Source organism: Rhinatrema bivittatum, chromosome 2 (assembly GCF_901001135.1).
Source record: "Rhinatrema bivittatum chromosome 2, aRhiBiv1.1, whole genome shotgun sequence".
NCBI lineage: Eukaryota > Metazoa > Chordata > Amphibia > Gymnophiona > Rhinatrematidae > Rhinatrema > Rhinatrema bivittatum.
The window spans coordinates 199,993,256-200,012,459 of NC_042616.1; the positions used below are offsets into that span (position 1 = coordinate 199,993,256).

At 42.0% G+C, this 19,204-nt stretch overlaps 1 long non-coding RNA gene across 1 annotated transcript; it reads right to left on the reverse strand.

The window, feature by feature from the left end:
- Positions 1-16,578: 16,578 nt before the first annotated feature.
- LOC115086076 lies at positions 16,579-17,631 on the reverse strand. Its single transcript, XR_003855059.1, has 3 exons — positions 17,543-17,631; positions 17,393-17,448; positions 16,579-17,305 (listed from the first exon to the last, which is right to left on the reverse strand). It is a non-coding gene; the product is annotated as an uncharacterized LOC115086076 (long non-coding RNA).
- Positions 17,632-19,204: the final 1,573 nt, after the last annotated feature.

A 19,204-nucleotide genomic window follows, 5' to 3' on the forward strand; every position in this document is an offset into this window, starting at 1 on the left:
ATTCTTTAACTCCTGAAATGCCTCTAGAGCATCAGGTGGCCTATCTTTGGTGTTGGCACCCTTGCAGGTAAGGGTAGTAAGGCGGGCTGCCACGGAAGAGTAGTTTGGGATAAGCTGATAATAATAATTAGCAAATCCCAAGAATTTTTGTAGAGCCTGAAGCCCCACAGGACCGGGCCAGTCCCTGATGGCCTTCACCTTGGCAGGGTTTATAAAGAATCCATCATGAGAAACTATGCATCCCAGGAAGGGGAGTTCTTCCTGTTTGAAGAGGTATTTTTCCAACTTGGCATATAGATTGTTCTCTCACAGAGATTGCAGAATGGTGTGGATGTCTCAGCAGTAGAAACTCAATGTTTGGGAAAAGATCAGTATGCTATCTAAATACTTGACCACACAGGTGTAGAGTAGGTTGCAAAAAAATCTCATTGACCATTTTCTGGTAAACTGCAAGGGCATTGCAAAGCCCAAAGGACAAAACTTGATACTCATAGTGTCCACTGCAAGTGTTAAATGGAGTTTTCCACTCTTCTTCAGCATTGATACGAGTAGGGTTATATGCACCATGAGATCCAGCTTTGTGAATATCTTGGCACCTTGTAGGTGATCTTTCCACATGCAGGAGGCCAGTGTGTAAGGTTATGAACACCATGGTTAGGGTAACTTGGCCGAGAAGAGGATCTCCATAGATGGAGGAAATTATCAAGAGAGAAGTCATCTGGACCGTTGGAATGAGGAGTTGGTTGACACGCTCCTTCAGGATAACGTTTCCTCCAGAGCCTGAATCCACAAAAGCCTGCATGGAAAAGCATGTGGAAACCAACTCCTGGGTCAAGGGAAGTATTAGTTGGCAGCTGGAACAGTAAGGCCTAGGGTCATCTCCATGCTGTATCCTAGGCGCTGAGGTTTCCCAACTTCAATGGGCATTCGGCCAAAAGATGACCTTGGCCAGCACAATACAATGGAGCCTCGCTTCTGAGGCTTAATGACTGTGGCCCAATTGCATAGGTTCTTCGGGAACAGTAGAGATCAAGGGAGTAGGAGCCAGAGGCAAGAGACAACGTTGGAACCAGGGTGCCAACATGATGATCCTTCATGGTGGACAGATCTCTTGTGCCCTCTGAGATGGCAGTCATTTACCAGTTAAAACAACAAGCTTTTCTAGGGAGGCAGGGAGATCCTGAGCAGTGAGCTCTCCCTTGATTTTTGAGGAAATGTCTTCAAGAAATATCATGACTAGACTATCCTTTCACCAGTTAAGCTCTGTAGTCAGTGCCTGAAATTCTATGGCATATTATGCCAAGGTTCTGGAGCCCTGGCAGAGGTGAAATAAGTCAGAAGACACAGCAACAGAATGACCAAGTTCTTCAAAAACGGTTCTGAACTGCTCGGTAAATTGTTGCAGGTTGTGCAAGATGGTATCCCCTCATTCCCAAATGGGAGAGGCCCAAACTTGGGCTGTTCCATCCAAGAAGGAGAGAATATATGTAGTCTTTGTCTGGTCATTGGGGAACGTGGTACTTGCAGTTGAAAGTGCATACGACACTGATTTTAAAATCCCTGACATCGCTTGGGGTCCCCAGCACACCAGGGTAGAGCCAGCAAATGAGGTATCAGATGGCTGGAGGCTACGGGAGATAGTAGTACCAGTGCAGGAGGAGGTGACACCACCAAAGTAGTCAAAGCATCCAGACGGGTGGACAGCCTGGATGCAGTCAGGAGCTCCAGGATCCCTTTGCTGATCCTGCAGCCTGTGGGTTAGACTTGAAATGGCCTGCAAGGATGTCAAGTCCACCAGATCCATGGCCTCAGCAACCTGTTACATTTGTGGACACTTGGTTCAAGGCAGATGGAGGTCCAACGTATCTGGTAGCAGGCAGTAGTGAAGCATATCTGGTGGCAGGCAACAGTCAGTGGCAGGCAACAGTCATGCAGAGGTCAAGCTTATCCAATGGCAGGCAGTGGTGAGTGGCAGGCATGGGTCAAGCATGTCCAAGATCAGGCTAAGGTCAAACTAGATAACCATCTGAGAGAAAAGAAGGGATGGATAGGCAAGGCAGGAAGATGAAGAGAAGAACAGGCAAACATCAAGGAAGATGCTGAAGAACTGAACATTAGGACACTGGAACGAAAGAATCCCCCTCATGGTTGAAGCTGGTCTATATTAGCTTGTTTAGTTTTCTCAGCATAAGATTTTTCCTAATGAAAGTTCACATCAGAAGGAGTCCAAGGAACAGAGGTAAGACCTTTTGGAGAACCCCCATCTGGATCTCCATCTCTGGGACACAGAACATGGGCTGGGGAAGAATTGGACTCACATGGACCTCAGGTAAGATTTTGAGTCTCAGAGGATCCTCCACACACACTGGGATTTATTTATTTATTTATTTACATAGTTTTGTATACCGACATTCACTTCGAAAAACATCACATCGGTTTCCATTTAACATAACTTAGCAACAGAGCTTTACAATTGACAAAAATTAATGAACAAAGAGATTGATAACACAGCTGGAAGAAAACTAGGTTGATTAAATGTAACATATTATAACAATTTGGGAATAACTTAGAAGTGGTAGGAAAATTGTATAAATACTCTCACTGAGGAGTGAGCTCTAAACCAGGCAGGACCAGGTACTGAGGACATATACACAGAGGAAAGGAAGAAGAGTCTGCACTGTAAATTCCTTAGTGAGATCACAGATGGAAAAGAACAGTTATTCAATTGATTGACCATTTATTTATTCTGAAGAATCACAGCAACGTTTATTTTGAACACCCAATGCTGTATCCTGTCCGGTCCCCCCCATCACCATCCCAGTGTGAAAGCAAGAGAAAGACATCATACAGCCACACATAGGAGAAGAAAAATCACACCACCACCTGTAGAAAGGACCCACATCTTGGGACAAGCAGAGAAGAGGGAAATATGCTTTTGGAGACAGCCCCAAGAAACAAATTTTATGCCCCTTTGGGAAACAGTAACCCCAGTAAGAAAGGGTTACATTAACATCCTCATTCGACCTCCATCTCTGCTCTATCACCCCTACTCACCTGCATGGCCATTGCTTTGACCTTACCTTTGCCTTCTTCCAAATGTCTCTCAGAATTCTTGATCTCTGATTTTCCTCTCGCAGATCATCATTTGATAACTGTTATACTAAACCATCCTCCCCCACCCTGCCCATGCAAGTTCATCTCATGCATATTCATTGTAAATATCCTTAATTATAACAGGAGATGGCTGCTGTTTTTCAGGTAGAAAAACTGTGCCATTATTTGGGAGGTTGAAAAGGTCTTAGGGGGTGTGCAGTCACTTGGGAGAGGATTGAAGGGAGCTAAGATGGGATATGCAGCCTCCCCAAATTTTGTTTTTATTCATTTTTGGGAGGGTTTTGGTTCATTTAATGGTTATTTTGTTTACGTTCATTTGCCGAACTGAAACAAACAAAAAAAACCCCTCCAAAAACAAAAGCGAACCCAAAATGGGGTCTCCCCAGGCCCTTCCCACCTCCTCCATAAACGTTGTTAGGACCAGGGACTACCCTGCGCCCCCCCACCATGAAAAGTGCTGATCGCCAGATCTAGGGTCAGAAAGGAATTCTTTTAATTGTTGAAGAACTGGCTACAGGTGCAATTTCTGATGGATTTCCATTTGAGTCTGACGTATTATGGGGGGGGGGGGGGGGGGGTTGTGTCTATGGGAAAACTGCTTCACACATCTGGTCCCCCAGAGGTGTTAGGCAACTTAGATGTGATGAAGTTCCTGTCTTCTTTTAACCTAAATGAACAATTTAACAATGTCTTATATGCTCAGAGACTGCTACCTCTTCATACTTTGGAAAATCATGACGCTGAACTTAGAGATATATCTTCAGTACATTCAGAGCCTAAATCACAAGTCTTGCTTTATAAAGAGCAACTTTTTTTTTTTTAATGAAACTAGAATCATAATCGTTAATTCTGAACCAATTTTGATAATTAACTCCCAGTCCCCAATTACATATTACTTTGATCTACTGCTTGTTCTTCACAGCTTAAAAAAGTTAAGGTAAAACCATTAGAGATGTGAATCGTGTGCCCGATCGTTTTAACGATCAGGTTCGGATGGAGGGAGAAAAAAATCGGATCGTTAGAGATGTGAATTGGAATCGGCTCCGATTCCAATTCACATCGTTAATTTTTTAGTGAAGCCTGAGCAGATAAAAAAACCCCCACCCTGACCCTTTACAAATGACCCCTTTGGCTCTCCCACCCTCCCGAACCCCCCCCCCCCCAATGTTAAATTACCTGGTGGTCCAGTGGGGGGGGGGGGGGGTCCCGGCATGATCTTCCGCTCTCGGGCCATCAGCGCCATTTTGGCTACCACTGATAAAAATGGCGCCGATGGCCCGATAAAAAAAAAAAAAACACCCCGACCCTTTACAAATTACCCCTTTGCTTCTCCCACCCTCCCGACCCCCCCCAAAAAACATTTTACATGTACCTGGTGGTCTAGCGGGGGGTCCGGGAGCCATCCCTTCAATCATACCCTCAGTGCCGGTGCTGCTGGACTGGTTTCAAAATGGCGCCGATCGCCTTTGCCCTCACTATGTCACAGGGAGCGACGGTCGCTCCCTGTGACATAGTGAGGGCAAAGGCGATCGTCGCCATACTGGCAGTCAATCGCTTTGCCCTCACTTTGTCACAGGGAGCGACGGTCGCTCCCTGTGACAAAGTGAGGGCAAAGGCGATCGGCGCCATTTTGAAACCAGTCCGGCACCGGCACAGAGGATATGATTGAAGGGATGGTTCCCGGACCCCCCGCTAGACCACCAGGTACATGTAAAAGGTTTTTTGGGGGGTTGGGAGGGTGGGAGAAGCAAAGGGGTAATTTGTAAAGGGTCGGGGTGGGTTTTTTTTTATCGGGCCATCGGCGCCATTTTTATCAGTGGTAGCCAAAATGGCGCCGATGGCCCGAGAGCGGGAGATCGCGCCGGGACACCCTCCCCCCCCCCACTGGACCACCAGGTATTTTAACATTTTGGGGGGGTTCGGGAGGGTGGGGGAGGGTAAAGGATTGGTTTTAAAGGGTCAGGGTGGGTTTAGGGGTTGTTTTGGTGTGAAGGTTTTCCCGCCCTCCCCCCAAATAATTCCCGTACTCGATTTAACGATTTTTCACGATAAATCGAGGGAATTCCTATTGTATCGAGTCCCTTACTGATTAATGACGATTGTAAAATTATCGGACGATAATTTAAATTGTTAAAAAACGATTCACATCCCTAAAAACCATGTCCAATAGAAGAGGACTAATTTTTAAAGCTCAACTTCAGTCAGCTGAGGGTATCTACCATATAAAATTGTTTTTCCCCACTGCTTCTGCTTTATCTCACATCCTGTAAAAGGATAATCCAGCTAGACAGTAACTCATAATGAGAAATATAGGAGAAATAACTCAGCAGTTTCCAACAGTTAACCCTCCTCATACCAGGAATGTTTTGCTTTGTATGAAAATATTGGGCCTGATTTTAAAACTCACTTTACGTGAGTAAGTGGGCTTTTGGAAACTGCTACAATATATATCATCAAATTGTCCATAGGATTTACTTGCTTAAGTGCACTTTACTCAAGTAAATGACGTTTGAAAATTGTTACAATAGTTTGTTATATTTTTGCATGTAACTCCTTTGAAAATTACTTCCATTATGCTTTTCCTACATTTATAGACATTTGTAAATAGAGGGTGCAGTGTATATCCAAAGACACTCATGCAAGTTGTTCAATTAAGGTATGTGAGTATACAATTTTTGTGTGTATTTGAGATTATAGCTTAAAACTATCAGGTTAATAAGCAGAAAGAGCAGATGTATGAGTTTTACAAATATTTTAAATAGTAGTGCTTTCCATGACTTCTCTTAAATAGATCTCAGAATACACATTACAAGAAAAAAGGGACCTCTTTTATTGATTTTACAAGAAAACTGAATTCTGCATGGATTTCCTTAAGCACTTTTCAGTTGCTTAAGGAAATCTATCTTCTAAATAAAATAGTCCATACTTTTTTTTTTTTGTAGTTATCTTCCTGCAGCAGAGGATTTTGCCTGTTCTTTATGGTGATACCCACATTTCAACACTGAACTAGTAAATTCTTCCTGTCAACATGGAAAATGGCAGTTTATTCAGCACAAGGCACGGCTTTTGCCAGACAAAAAATGCATAGGGGTAATCTGCATGGAGCTGCAGTTACTACCCCTAACAGAAGGCATGAGGATAACTTGCACGGAGTGGCAGTTACCCTTTAAAAAGCTTGCTGGCCAGACTGGATGGACCACTTGGGTCTTTTTCTGCCGACATTTATTATGCCAGCTGGACTTCCCTGGAGAAATATATCAGACCATTGTGGAAGCCTTCATATTCTCTATAATGAATTCCAGAGAAACAAGTAGCAGAGAGAAATCATCAGCTGGAGAAGAGATTAAATACATGCAAGTTGCAAGTCTGCAATACTTTGACCTGCTGCAGACAAAAACGCAGGAACTCATTATAGGAGTCACAAAGTTACAAATTCACAATATTTCTGGGCAACCCCACATCTGAGTTTGAAAAAGCACAGTGCTGGTGTGGGGATTAAATGATCATTGCCTAGGGGCTGAGAAATTAAGTTTGCCTCTGCTCTGAACCTCACCCAGGGACTGGATTAAAAGCTTCCATTTCTCCACACCTGCAGCTTTTCTGATGCCAATGAGGAACTCTTACAGAGACCACAACATTTTTATTTTATTTTATTTTTTAACAGTATCCCTATCAATCTGCTTCACACTGCTCTGTGAACACCATTAAGAAACCTTAGGTTGAAGAAACACATTTAAATCAATATTATCCCTGTAGTAATTGCAAAGCCACTGAATGGTACACTTTGTTACCTAAAGTCCCTCATAATCCCAGACCAACATAGTTAGGATGGGAAAGACTTGCCAGTGGTATTTGAAATATGCCTGCTCCATTTCAGGTCCTGAGAATCGAGTTACAGTGGAGTGGTGACGAGCGAGATAAGTTAGTGAGAGTTGCTGGCAGGCCGGGGGGGGTCTCTTCCACGCTGGTCCCTCTTCTTGGCTTAGTATCTGGGCAATGCTTAAGCCCCCCGGTAACACCAGCTGGAATGTGTGCACTCTAGCCCCAGGACAGCTGGGCGGAGAAAGGGGCCAGCCACAAATTAAATTAAGAGGTGTAAAATGCCATGAGAAGAAAAACAAATTGAGATGGAGAAAACAGGTGCCCACTGTGGCCGGTACCCCCGCGTGCTTCCTTTTTTCTATGCGATTAGTAGCTGAGAGGAATTAGGACTGATTTAATGTTCCTGTGACCTTCATGAAGTCTCATGCAGCAAAAAAAAAAAAAAAAAAAAAAGAAAAACGCCTGCAGCTAAACTTTTCATAAGTCTGTCTCTAAGCCACTCTTCAAGCTGCGTTAGCAATCGCCATGCAGCAAAAAACACATTTTTAGGAAGGTAGAAACACTTCCCAGAAACAATCTTTCTCCTGGAGATGGTTTTTTTTTTTGTTTTTTTTTACTGAGAAATGTTATCTTGTATTGCACAATAAAAAATACAAACATACAATTAAAAACTAAAATTAGTTACTTCCTAAGAATTCCATCTTTGAAATTGTAATCTATAAAGTAACCCAAAACATTTCAAGGAGGTCTTTTTTTTTTTTTTTTTTTTAATACAAATCTTCTTGGGTCTGAACATAAACATGTATTTCCTCTACTTCTGTTAACCCAGAATTAATGATATCATCCATTTAAATTCATCTCCCTTTGGTTCTTTAAATTAATGTTTGTTTATAATTGTGGGGTAAACAGACATTCAGCAATGGATTCACTACATGAGAAGTGTATTTTGCAGGAAGGATTTTGCAATAATTTTTATATGATCAAAGGTGAGTCCATCTTACAAATAATTAATACTCCAGTCTTCTTATCAGATGGTTGTGGTAGCGACATTACATAGTAATAGTGAAGAAAATTAAAGTAGAACTAAATGAAAAGGAAAGATGGATGGCAGGGGAAGGGAAGAAGTAATAAAGACAGGAGAGAGAAGAAAGGAAAACCTGGAAAAGGAGTTGGAGATGATGGACAAAATCAGTGGAAAAAAAAGACCAAGACCAGTGATAACAAAGGGAGAAAAAAAAACATTTTTTTCAGTTTAGTGACTGGAATATGTAACACAGGGATCTATTGTTATAAGGTTCCTGGAATAAACTGAATTCTCTACAGGCTGTGATGACTTCTATTGGACAATGCAAGCAATTAACATTATCCAAAAATATTATACATGAGCTATCTAAGTCTAGGCTGCAGAGGTCCCTTCACATATGAATGTTTCCAAGTGCCATCTGAAGAAGGGACCTCTCTGGTTTCCAAACCTAATGTACAATATTTGTAGATAATGCCTATGCTGATCCAGTTAAAGGTTTTGCAATTTTCTAGAATCCTATGATTGGAATGTAATTTTCAGTGTTAAGTTATTGCATGTTCTGTGTTCAATTAATTGTTTTGTTATATGGAAAGAGGTGGTAGAATGTAAAATTTTGTGAAAACAAGGAGTGCCTCACCAAGTGGAACGGAGCTGGTGAGATGCCCTGGATGACACTCTGACAGCATATTACAGATCATATAAGGATCAACTAGTCCAGTGCAACTGCTTGGCTCTTCCAGTGTGGTTGATGCTAATTTTTAAAATTGTCCCCCTTAAGATCAGCAGGATCTCAGTAACAGAGTATCCTATGTTTTTATAGGATTGTTCTCCGGGGTGAGGGTATGGAGAAGTGATCATAGTATAGTTGTTCAATATAATTAACACATTCCAAAATCTTGTGGGGGAGACCGTATGGGCCCATGCCTTAAATCTAAAGTAATTAGCAATCCCACCAAGATACCCCATTCTCCCATTGGTGCTTTCCTGAGGGGAAGTCTTTTGAGGCCATTAGGCTGTTTGGAAGTTTTCCCAACATCTTCCAGCATGAAAAGCACACTGCCACACAGTCTGGTGTATTTCAAAAATAAATCCGTTGCTGGAATAACTGAGACAGAAGAATAAAATCACTAGAGCAATCCATACAGCAAAAACAAAAGGCAGTATACACAGTCCAACAAGTTACAGTCACTGCAGTTCTTCACAGACTTAGGGGCTGTCTTCCTTTTACTGCTCTCTAGCTTTGAGGCACTCTAAGGAGAATGGGACCCTCACTGGGCTTCTCCTTATTGGTTCCTGTTTTCTGGTATGTATCTTTCCATAGCTCAGGAACTAAACTGAAAACACTCTCCTGCATCTGCTGAGTCTTCCTAAGCAGTAACTGACAGAAGATCTGCCTCCAACCAGAAATCCACTCTGCAAAGTCAAAAGACAAATCTTCTGTGAAAAGAAAGACATCTGGGATTAACTCTCCTTTCACTCTCCTTCACCTCTTTTTGTTCTTTCAATCCCAACATTCTTCTTGAGCCCTAAGAAAATCTCCTTACTTCTTGAGGCTCAGTCAGTCTCTTAGGTCAGAAGACTGGATGAACGAACATGAGCCAAAGTTCTCCAGCACTGACAAGAAGATAGAAACACAAAAAGATAAGTTCAAGATCTTTAGCCTTTCCTTGTAGGAGAGCCATTTTATCCTCTTTCTCATTTTGGTCGCCCTTCTCTGTACTTTTTCCAGTGCAGCTATATCTTTTTTAAGATGCAGTGACCAGAACTGTACATAGTACTCTAGGGGTGGTGTCACCATGGAGCGATACAGAGGCGTTATGACATTGTCCATTTTATTTTCCATGCCTTCCCTAATAATTACTAACATTCTGTTTGCTTTTTTTGTCTGCCGCACACTGAGCCAAAGAAAGCATTGGCTTAGGAGCTTCTGAAGAGTACTAGCAGTAATTCCAGCTTGTCTTACTGAAAAGGAACCTGCATTCAATTTATCTTTGTGGAAGTGCCATAAAAGATACCTAGTGAAGAGCACCTATTTCCTAAGAGGTCGATTTTAGAAGCATTGGTCTCACCAAAATGCCCACTTATGCATGTATGTGGGCCGTGCGCAAGCAACGAGGATTTTAAAAGCCAAAATTCACACACTTACATACCCAGGCATGTGCCAAAAGTAAGGGGATAGAGCATGGGCTGGGTATGGGCATTCCAGGGGGGGGGGGGGTGTCAACTCTCATGCGCGTAACTTTATTTTAAAACCAGAGGTCGCAGTGTACATCAGCTTGTTTGCCATGTAACTTTACTGCTGCTCCTGATGAGGAGCAAGTCTGTAGATCTCGCATTTTAGGGCTTATAGGAAAGAATGAAAGATCCGGATCAACTGGGGATATATACAGGATGAAGAACCATAGGGGTCTGGAAGACCTAGAAATTGACTAGGCAAACTGGAAAAAGTGGGACTGTCTCTCTCGCAAGCTTGTTTTAAAATCTGCTTACATGTGTGTGTTAAAGCCAGAAAAGTCCAAGAAAGTTAGACAAAGTAGGTTTGCTCAAGTAACCTTTTAAAATTGGAAGCATACTTACGTGCGATAGGCATATTTTGAATCATACATGCACAAGGGCACACATGATTAAAATTCCAGCATATCTACGCTTGTGCGCCAATGTGTGCATATATGGGTGCATGTACGTGCATTTTAAAAATAGTCTGTAAGTATGTAGATTTGCTATTGATTTTGTCTGATTGTTTTCTGGAACTTTATTTTTCTGCATCGGTGAGTAATTTTTTAAAATGTACCTTAACGGGTAAATTTTAAAAGAAGCGCGTGCGTCCATGTGCGCACGATTCTTGTTGCACGCACGTGAACGCGACGATTTTATAACATGCGTGTGCCAACATGCACGTGTTATAAAATCTGATGCATGCGCGCACACAAGTGCCCAATTTTATATTGGAGCGTGCATGTATGTGTGGGTGGCGCGTAAGTGGGGATTTTCTTAAAAAGTGCGCGGCGACACAATCGGGGCATCCCCAGTTCCCTCCCAGTCCGCTCCAATTAAGGAGCTTCCCTACTCCCCTTCCTACTCTTTCTCCCTTTTCCGCCCCCCTTCCCCCAACTGTTAGAATTTTTTTGTTTTACAACTTACTTCATCTTCCAAGGTGGAGTCACTGGGACAGCAGAAAAACGACACTGTCCCGGCCAGCACCCACCCTGCCCCCTGGCCCGCCCCTTTTTGCTCTGCAAGCACTTCTGCGCGAACCAGCAAATACACGCGTGGCCGGGCTGTTTTGAAAACAAAACGTGCTCGGCTCGGCCACACGCGTATCTACCGGGATTTTCTTAAAGTGACCATTTTGTGATTTTACACTTACAATCAAGTGTTCAGTAAAAGGACTTAATTTTGAACATCTGCCACTGTGTGTCTATGTATTTCCTTTTACTGGACTCGTGCGGAAGACCTTCAGGAAATCCTAAAGGCTTTGAAAACTTCTGTTCCCCATTCTCCCCCAGGAACAGGAATCAGAATGTAGCCCTAGTATTCCCACATATGCTCTGAGCCCTGTTAGCCGATGGGACAGGAGTTATATTTGTACTTATATACTTTTACACCATATAGAGACCATCCATTAATATGTATACTGAGTGTTATCGATGATAAATACTATGCAGTTAATTTCTTCCTAACATCATAATTAAAAAAACAAACAAACTGGAAATGAAGAAATATGCTTGCCCTGGGTAACAGAACATTAAATCACTTTTGTACCAAAATACACTTCCCTTTTAAAGAGTGGATCTCCTGTTCTCATTTCGCAATACTGAAAATCAGTTTTGAATAATTCACCCATTCAATAACATGCTACCGATTTATAAAAATATTTTAATGTTACTTAGAGATGTACAGGCAGCATTACCAACACTGCTAGAAATATCACTAGTTGACAAGGACATGAGTCATGCATTCCTATGCATTTATGTTCTTAAGACTGGCAAGGAAGCTTAGCCAGTTTAAGAGTTGGAAGAAAAATAATAAACTGGGTAAGAATTTGGTTAAGTAACAAGAGTCAAAATGGGAATCGGTGGGGTCCATTCTGGTGAAGGGAACACAAATTGTGAGGTGCCACATAGATAAGTGCAATGCCCGGTCCCCATGAATGTTTTTATAAGTGACGTTGGGTAAATGTTAGAATGGAAAATATGCTGTTTTCAGGTGATATGAAAATTTGAAATAGAGTAGATATGCTAGAGCAAATAAGATGAAAGACGTTAAGAGACTGGAAAATGGTGAAAAATATGACATGCAGTATAAAAATAAAGCAAATAAATAGAAAAAATAATCCAAAATCATGCATTTGTGAGGCAGAATTCCAAGAGCCAAATTACCTTTTGGGAGACGAAGACTAGCATTCTCTAAATGATGCTCTCAAATTAGTCAGTTAGAGACAAAGCAGTTGTGAAAAATAAATGTACACTTGGGTACAAAAAGAGGGTAATTTTCAGCGGTGCACATAGGGCTAAAATTTCCGTGTACAAAGTGCATGCACACTTTAGCCTGAATTTTAAAGCAGACTTATAAGTCCACTTTGAAAATTAGTGGGTGTGTGCAGAATGCAGCAAAGCCAATGCACAAACATTTATGCCTGCTTATTAGCAGGAGCAAATGTGTACATGGAGATTTACACAAATAATTTAGAAAATTGAAAATATGCGCAGAAATGATTTCTCTGCCCCAGATGCACCACCCTTCAGAACACCTCTGAGGTTTGCAAAAAAGTATGCATTGAATCACTTCTGCGAATACTTTCACATACACAACTTGGGGGCAATTTTCAAAAGCCCATTTACAAGCACGTGCTTAAATCCCTTTGAAAATTTAGCCCTTAAAGAAATATCACCATTGCAAAGAGGAAAATATTATTTCTCTATAGGTCTTGTGATTGTGCATCATTATGGAATTCTTTCTTGGAAGGCATTTTTCTTTAAGGAGGCTTATAGTGAAGAAAATTAATTCTAGTAGTATTAGCTTCTTAATTTGAGAGCTTCTGAGGACTCCTGGAAAGAGACGAAGAGTCTTTGCAAGAGCTGTGCCAGTGAGTGAGATCCTCCCCTCTCCCCATACCTGTCCAGTGACATCATCTGAGGGGGACCGGGAGTGGTTAAAAGAGCTGTGCCAGTGAGTGAGATCCTCCCCTGCCCCCATACCTGTCCAGTGACAACATCTGAGGGGGACCCGGAGAGGTTAAAAGAGCTGTGCCAGTGAGTGAGATCCTCCCCTGCCCCCATACCTGTCCAGTGACATCATCTGAGGGGGACCCGGAGTGGTTAAAAGAGGTGTGCCGGTGATGGAATGCAACACCCTTAGAGAACTTTACTGTCTCACTTGTTTTTCCCATAATTTGTCATGTTATATGGGGAAGAAATGTAAAGGGAAAATGCCAGCAGACGTTTTCTCTATACAAGGCCCCAGGGATCACCATTTAACTCACACATTCCTCCCAACATCTTTCGGCAATTTAGGGGAGGGCTTATCACCACCTGGAGCCTCCCTTTAGCTCATGCTTCATCTCTCCACCCTTACAACTTATAATATTTGGAGCTATACTGGCTTCACCATAAGGTGATGGCGAAGGTCCAATTGGCTCCTCAACTCCTATGAAACCATCTACCGAGCCCCTTTTAGGTGTCATGGTGAGCTCGGCTACATCATCTGTGAGCGAAGCCAATTTGTCTCTGGATATGAATAGTGAGGTGAGAAGGGAAATGTCGCAGGGGAGGTTTTATCTCCGGATCCTGAAAATATTTCTTTGCTTGACATTTGGAAAGTGGTATGTAAAAGTGAGACATCCTTGCTCCAGCTGAATAAGCGCATGGGCAAGTTATCAGAGGATTTTCATTTAAAATATCAAGAGCACAACATGAGGCTTGGAGAAGTAGCTGCTGATCAAGCCCTCTGTCCAAATATTGTTAAAGATAGCTTGATCTCTTTAAATGGTTTAGAGAACATGGAGAATATATACAGAGGAAAGAACTAAGATTTCTGAATTTCCCAAATGACTCGCTTATTGTCACCTATTCCAATGTTAAAAAAAATATTTGAGGGAGATTTTGGGGTACACATAGGATAAGATCCCCATGATCTCTAATATATTTCGTTTGCCAAAAAGTAAAAAAATGTAAACGTGGTTGAAGGTGCATTAAACCTGTATGTTTTTGGAATCCTCTGTTGATAATATCGCTGTAAAGGCTACTTGTCAGTTCTTTTTATCTAGAAAAGGATAAAGAAATGCTATTCTGTAAATATTTCTCTAGTAAAAATTTCCTGTTTTGCAGACAAAAGATCTTGATTTTTCCTGATATTTCAGTTGCAACCCAGACGAGAAGAAGAAGATAGTTTTTACTACTAAAGCAAATAGTTTTGGCAGTGGATGCAACATTCTTTCCATGTAAATGCCTGGTATTATATCAATGTAATAATTTTGTTTTCTTTGATCCAGATCTCCTAGTTAGGTTCCTGAGTGATAAAGAGGCAGGTTAAATATTGTTTGCATATGGGGACAGACTTAAAGATCTAAACATGTACGCCCTAGAGGAAAGGCGAGATAGGGGAGATATGATAGAAACAGTCAAATATCTCACAGGTTTCCATGCACAGGAGGTGAGCCTCTTTCAATGGAAAAGAGACTCGAGAACAAAGGGTCATGAGATGAGGGTGAAAGGGGGTAGACTCAGGAGTAATTTTTTTTTTTTTTTTTACAGCGAAAGGGGTAGTGGATGCATGCAATGATCTCCTAGTGGAGGTGGTGTAGAAAAAAACAGTATCTGAATTCGAGAAATCATAGAATAACCATAGGAATTGTAAAGCTAAATGAGTTGGGTGGATGGAAAGACTAGACAGACCACACTGTCTTTTTCTTCCATTACATTTCTATTTTAAAATGCTTTTTTAGTCGGAGAACACTAAGGGGGACTTTGCAATAAATGTTAACACGCACTTTACAATTTTTAGATTGTGAACACTAAACTTTTTTTTAGCATGAGTTGTATAGCATAGAACCCCTAAGAGTCGCAGGAACAAGATCACATGGCTTGCTGTGGTTGGATATGATTTCTGCCACATACAAGTATACATTTTAATTTTGATTTGCCAAAAATAAGCAGCAGTCAGTGATTTTTTCAGGTTGTATAATGTAGACTAAGACATGTAGCATCTGTTCTAAATATGAATTGCCCTTCTGAAAACTGATATTTCTACTTCTGCACAGGATTTCACAAATTGCTGGAAGCATAACATAGTGAAAGCCCTAAATACTTCCTATCTATAATCCCACTTTACATCTATAATCCCACTTTACTTTACCTGCCACAGTCAAATATAAGCATTTCCCATTTCATCTCAGTTACCGTCCAGAAATCATTTTTCTTTTTGAGATGCAGTACATTTGAAAACTTAGGCCCCTTTTAGATGTGAAAGCCTTGAAGTGTTTAGTACATGCCTTAATGACCACTAGATCGGATTATTGTAATTCTCTTCTAATTGGTATTCCTAACATACAGCTGAAACGTCTTCAGCTGTTACAAAACACAGCAGCAAAATATATGTGACCTCCAAAAATATGACCATATCTACCCCACTATAGAAAAATTACATAAGATATCTGTTACAGGTTCAAAATTATATGTATTACATTTCAAAAGTTGTCCTCAGGTCTTCCACATTATTGGCCGAATTTTCAACCCTCCCCCCTCCCCCGGGTAAAATCCGGGGGTTACATGCAGGGCCAGGCTTTGCGCGCATTTTAGAAGGGGCCCAGCCGCGCGCGTAACTCCTGTTACGTGCACAAGAGCCGGGCCTCACAAAAGGGGCGGTCTGGGGGGGCGGGGAGGGATGGTCCAGGGGATGGAGCTGGAGGCAGCCGGTATAACAGCCATTGGTTGCTGTGCCGGAGGATTGCACGCCAGCAGTCTGCTGGCGCGTGCAATGTACGCCAGCTCAAGAGGTGGCGTAATTTCTGAAATAAAGAAAAAAAAAAAAGGTAGGCCTTGTTAAGGGATTGGGGAGAAGAGGGGAAGAGAGAGGGAGGGTGGGGGGGGGGGTAGGAAAGTTCCCTCCCAGTCTGATCCTTAATTGGAGTGGACTGGGAGGGAACTGGGGCAGGCCCGATCTCGTCGTCGCACATAAATTAGCTAAATCTATCCCTCCCCCCTCCCCCCGCACACCAGCCTGGATTTTATATCATGCGCGTGCATGTTATAAAATCATGCATCCATGTGTGCGCTCCAGGTAGTGCACGCACATGGAGGCGTGCGCGTATGTTTTTAAATTCTACCCCTATCTTTGTAAACTCTTAATTTCATATATCATCTTGCACAATCTGCGCTCTTCACAAGCAGGGTTTCTTTATGTGCATCCACCATCAGTCATTCATTTGTACTCTACCTGAGAAGTGTCATTTTACTATCAGGAACCATTTCTTTGGAACTCATTACCGCAAGATATTCATTCCATTACAGATTACTTAAAATTCAGGAAAGCAGTAAAGGCATGGTTTTTCAGAAAGGCATTTAATAACACTTAATCCATTAGGCCTTGATGAATGTTTGTAGTCCTATTCTGCTTTCCAGTTTGTCATCATCTTATTTGGGGGGTTTTCTTGGATATTGTCTTTGATTGTTAGTTTTGCTAATTATATTTTCGGATTTTATGTATGCATTATTGTACTGCTGCCTGGGTAACACATTTTACAAGCAGGTTATGAAGTTGTAATAAATCAAATGAATGAAATTTGTCTCCATACTGGCACATAAACTCCACACAATTGCAAGCAATGAAAATGTCTAAGTTTAAATGATATAGAAAGTCCTACCTGCAGTGGTTTGAATGATCTGAAGGAATCAGATGCCATAGTTTTCTATATTACAAAAATACTATGCATAACCAGCTGTGACACAGGAAGGATAACTTTCAGAGGGGCATGCACACAAAATAGCACATATTTAATATTGTGAGTGCAAATGTATGCTTACAATAGAAAATATCAAAATAATAAAGATTTGGCTATGGAAAGTAACTTAATGTATGATGGAGTCTAGCAACCGTCATATATTGCCACAGTGAGCTCTGTGGCTTATATTATCAAGCCCGTGAGACACTGGGCTTGTCTAATCATACGTTGCTGGAAGACAAACAGGTGCTGACACAGTGTGAATAAACTACTGTGTAAGCACTTATCTTGTTCCACAAATGACGGGGTAGTATGTGTAGTCCTGAAGTGATGCTCCAACACTGCGGTGTTTCGGAGAATTTGACTCCTTCCTCAGGGACCCTCCAGGTGAAAATATACTGACAGTTCTATGTGGAAACAAAACAAGTTCTTAAGTATGCCTGTGTGGCTAAAGCAACAAGAATGCAATACCGGGCTGATGGATAAAGACTTACAGAGCCAGTTGATTGCGGTCATTCTGAGAAGCTACAAGACCGCTTGTGAAATATCGCTAAAAACAAAAGATGAACAGTGAATGCCCAACCTTCTACTTCCAAGAAAATGTCGGCATGATAGCAAATTGCTTTGTTGGTGTGAGTACTTACGTGCACAAAGCAGGTGCAGCCTCACAGCAATTTGTGCCGCTTGATGACAGGAGAGGTGTGGGCGAAAACGCCGGATTTAAAGGCGAATCCTCCGACTGAAACTGAGCCGGCAGGAAATGACGTGTATCTGGGGGGATTGCTTGCACTAATTAAAATACCATATATGGGCAATGATGTCACACGGGTGGCCATTTTGAAAAATGGCGCATGTGAAAGATTATGGCTGATTATTTTGCCTTAAGGCAATGATGTCACGATGTCGGCCATTTTGACAGACACTAAGGGGATTCCAAAGGGGTAATCTTAGTGAGCGAGTGTCTGGGAATTGCTTGCAGTAATTGAAATACCTTATTTGGGCAATGATGTCATGATAGCGGCCATTTTGAAAAACAACATTGAAAAGGGTTTTGGCTGATTATAGACAAGCACTAAGGGGATTCCAAAAACGGAAGTCTTGGAAAGGAAACTGATTGATGTAACAATAATAATCGTCTTAACGTGATCAAATCAGAGAGAACCATTCGACTTTTTCATTTAGTCCCCGTGGTTCTGTGGAACATAAACGAAAAATCCAGCGATTTTCTTTGTAATTTAATTGCGACAGTCTGTCTCCACCTCTCCAATGGGGGGGAATGTGTTCCAAAATGATCCATGTTGAACCACTGGAGCTTTGATGTCTTTGTTGTTGATTCTACTATGGTGCTCGATGAGTCGAATCCAAATTTTACGCCCTGTGCGCCCTACATAAATTTTGTTTATGTAGGGCATGTAGGACATGATTGACCCATAGCTATGAGCACTTCCCTCTGCGTACACCTCATCCAGAAAAGGAATTCCCTCTAACAGCCTCTATGATCATGAACATCAATACCCTGTAGAATGTGAGACCATGACATGATACACAATTGCTATTCTCTTCACAGAAGACACCACCTCCTCACCAGAGGACAGGAAGAAGCTGAGGAGGAGCAGTCTGACAACAAAGACCCAGTCCCAGATCCCACGCTTGAGGCAGCCACTGCTGGGGAGAAGCAAGATGCTACTCTCCCACCCCCATCCACTACCAGAGGATGTAGTGGTGGTAGCCCAGCCCCTGCACCCCTAACCAGCAGGCCCCGGAGCCTGAAGATCCAGTTGTCCCTCTCCCCATTCTGTTAAGGCCTCCTTCCTTCTTAGACCAAGGAGGTAGGGAAGCTGGGAAGCAGACTAACCAGCCATTGCTGTCCATGGGACACCCAGATGCCTCTCTACCTTCATCACTATCATTTGCAGCCCTGGCAGCTGAACCAGGCACATCATCTGGAACACCCACTCCAGACGATGTGCCTGTGTCTCAGTGCCTTTTCAATGAAGGGATGTAGATGATGGTGGAATTGCTGAGGAGTAACCAAGCAGCCCTTAGGAGTCTGCTCTGTATGGTGGACTCCCGTAGTGACACACTAAAGTGTCTCACCATAGCGGTGGAGATTCTTGTTATGAGGGTCCCACCATACTAACCAGACTATTAATTCTGCAGTCCCTGGCTCCTTACTTCACTGGCCCTTTTTATGTTATTATACATAATTTTTCTCCCTAATTTTCACCACCCCTAACCCATTATATATTAATTTTTTTCTTCAAAACATTTATATTATACATATATTTTTCTTTTACATAAAAGTA